The 3289-nt window shown below is 50.6% G+C and overlaps 1 non-coding gene across 1 annotated transcript; it reads right to left on the reverse strand.

Moving 5' to 3' along the window:
• Positions 1-684: 684 nt before the first annotated feature.
• TRNAA-UGC (transfer RNA alanine (anticodon UGC)) lies at positions 685-756 on the reverse strand. The gene has a single exon. It is a non-coding gene; the product is annotated as a tRNA-Ala (tRNA).
• Between the last annotated feature and the right edge of the window lie 2533 nt (positions 757-3289).

Here is a 3289-nt window from a genome sequence, read left to right on the forward strand (position 1 = left end):
CCCACGCTGTCACTCTGTGGTACCAGTGGACTCCCCTGGACATCCCTGACCACAGCTTGCCTGGCCCAACTCGTGGCTTGGCCCTGCCAGGATGCCAACGGACAGCTCCCCCCAGCCACCGTACTAAGTACGTGGGTTTGAGTAAGGAACTGGATCTTGGGCTGGGATTATGGTTGGAAATCTGTCTTGGGCCACCTCACAGCATGTCCCTGTTGCACCAGGGGACTCTCCTGGTCTTCTCTGACCAGAGTCATAGTATCATAGTACTTGGGGGTGGAAGGGACCTAAACAGCTCATCAGGTCTGACTCCCTCCCTCAGGCAGGAATGGGTGCCAGGATCATGTCACCCCAGCCAAATATCTACCCAGCCTCCTCTTGAAGACGCCCAAGGTAGGAGAGCACCACCTCCCTTGGGAGCCCATTGCAGAGCCTGGCAGCCCTAAGTGTGAAGTAATGTTTCCTGGTGTCCAGCCTGAACCTTTTCTCTAACAATTGGAGGGTGTTATTCCTAGTAACCCTGGGGGTGCCTGGGGGGAACAGAGCTTCCCCCAATTCTCTCCAGTCCCCCCTGGGGAGTTTGTAAACTGCCACCAGATCCCCTCTCAGTCTTCTCCTGTGGAGGCTGAATAGGTTGAGACCTTCTAACCTGTCTCTGTAGGGCCTGCCCTGCTGCCCCATGAGAAGTGAAGATGCTGGGGATTGAACCCAGGACCTCATACATGCAAAGCATGCGCTCTACCACTGAGCTACATCCCCTTTAGCAGTCTAAGACATCCCCTTGCTGTCCTGCCTGACTGAAGACATGGTTTGGCTGTGCCAGGCCATGAACTGGCAGCCCCCACAAATACTGTCCTAAGTATATGGGCTTGAATAAGGAACTGGGTTTGGGGCTGGGTTGACGACAGGAAATCCTCTTTGGACCACACCACACCATGCCTCTGTGGCACTGGATACTATCCCACACCCCCCAACCAGAGTCTTGCCTGGCCCAAAGTGCAGTTTTTGCGTGCCAAGCTGCCAACTGCCAGCCCCCCATGCCCACTGTACTCAGTACATGGACCTGAATAAGAACCTGGTTTTGGACTGGGGTTATGGCTGGAAATACTGTTTGGGCCAGTTCCCCCATCCCCACTGTACTAAGTAGACAGGCTCAAGGAAGGAATTTCTCATGGGCTGGGATTAGAGATGGAAATCCTTCTTGGGCCACCCCACACCATGCCTCTATGGCACCGGGGGACTCTCCCGGACACCACTGACCAGTCTGGCCCAGACCAGAGCGTGGTTTCTTCATACCAGGCTGCCAACTAACAGCCCCCCATTCCCATGGTACTAAGTATACATGCTTGACTAAGGACCTGGCATTTGGGCTGAGATTACAGACTGAATTGATGACCAGTGTCTTGCCTGGCCCAGATGGTGTGGGGTGGCCCAAAATGGATTTCCAGCCATGATCCCAGCTGTTACTAGATTTGCCTGTCACTTTGGGGTGTGCTCATTTATTAGGGGTACATTTCTAGGGTCTTTGCAATTCTATCAATCTGCTGCTCGTGTTACCTGTGTTTCTGTACGGAGCTGTATCTCTCCCTTCTGCAAGACCTCACCCACAATGGAGCTATCTTGCAGGACTCCGTTTCAGTAGGGCTGGGTTCCTCCAGCCACTAAATCAGTCAAATGTGCGCGCGCGCGCACACACACCAGCCACTAAATCAGTCAAATGCACACACACACTAACATGACATGCCTGACCCGGCCGGGTTGATCAGCATGTACAGGCTGACACCTTCATGTGCCAGGAATCAGTTCATTAAGGTAACACTACACTGCAGTCAGACACCAGCACTCAGTGAACAGAATCCCTCTCAATCCGGCTGGGTGTCCGGCTGACACCCTCACGGGCCAGCTTTCAGTTCATTAGGGCACGCCTGAGCCAAAGTGGGCCAATCAGCCTATACAAGCTGATCCCCTTATGTGTCTCAAACTCAGCACGTCCCAATCTTTTGCCCTAACTGTCCTAGTAGTGGTAGCCTCTTGATGAGCGGACCCCACAGTATTTCTGGGCTTCACAGGGATCTTTGGTTTAGGTAAAAGAAGCGTTGCTGCAGAGCAAGTGGGGAAGGGAAGTAGAGAAGGAAAAATACACCTGGTTACCTCCAGTTTGACTATAAAAGTTATTTATTGTGAAGCATATCCAATTTATAATGGTACTAGTAGTAATAGACATGCAAGGGAAAACAAAACAATTACAATATTCCCCTGGTTTAATTGAGTATTTGGGGAAACTTAGCTGAAGCTTAACTAATACAATTTAGGTTCAGAAAGCTATGCGTAGAGACAAAAAGAAAAAGAGAGAAAGAGGGAGAGCTGGGGTGTCACTGTTCCCAGGCACTCGGGTGATCTGATGACAAGCAAAGTTCCCAGCACGATCCTTGAAGGGAGAGGATCTGTTTCTGCCAGCTTCTTGGGAACAACAGCGGGTGATGTCAGAGAGATTTTTCTCTCTTGAAGCACCCTGTTTGCTGCTTTACAGCTTTCTTACCCCCTTAGTCCAGCCTCTTCAAAGCATTCTTTGAATTGTGTAAATCAAGAGGGTCCCAAGCCATAAGTGACAGGGAAAATCCTATTATATAACAGTTTCAATTTAAATGAATGACCTTTCTCAGTGACCAGGGGTTATCTGGTTTGGAACATCTCAAGAAATGGATTAACCACCAGGAAAAACGTCAAGTTTTAAGGAATAACCAGACATGTAGGAGCCAGCTTGAAATTATGGGGTTTTATTTTCTTTTTTTCCAATCCTCTTCCTTTTACAACAAGGTGTCTATGAAACGGCATCTTGACATTTTCTCTTAACTTTTTAATCCTGAGCCATTTTGGTTGTGGCCAGCCTCAAGGCACTCATGCTTACAAAATCAAATGGAGATGCGCAGAACTGAGACCGGTTTTCCTGTAGATAGTCTGAAGAGGCTTCATCTTTTGTTAAGTGCACTGACGGCGTCTGTCTTGGGGCGGTGGATTGTTCTTGGTGCTGTGTATTGAGCTGGTCCCTGAGGGAATCATGATTAATTGGTAACTGGTAACAGCCGGGCCTGCAGTGATCCCAGGTCCCATGCCTCAAAACAGCCACAGTTGCCCAAGCACCCATGTCACGAGTTTTGCCTGTCAGCAGCCAGAGGTGCAGGCCCCCGAGCCCAGAAGCCCTGCGCCGATCCCCTCGGCAGCTGGCAGGCCTCGTGGCCGCAGCAGGGGCCACCATCGCTGCAGTTTTCAGCCCGCTGCACCTTAACACACA

This window comes from Alligator mississippiensis, chromosome 1 (assembly GCF_030867095.1).
Source record: "Alligator mississippiensis isolate rAllMis1 chromosome 1, rAllMis1, whole genome shotgun sequence".
In the NCBI taxonomy this organism is placed as follows: domain Eukaryota; kingdom Metazoa; phylum Chordata; order Crocodylia; family Alligatoridae; genus Alligator; species Alligator mississippiensis.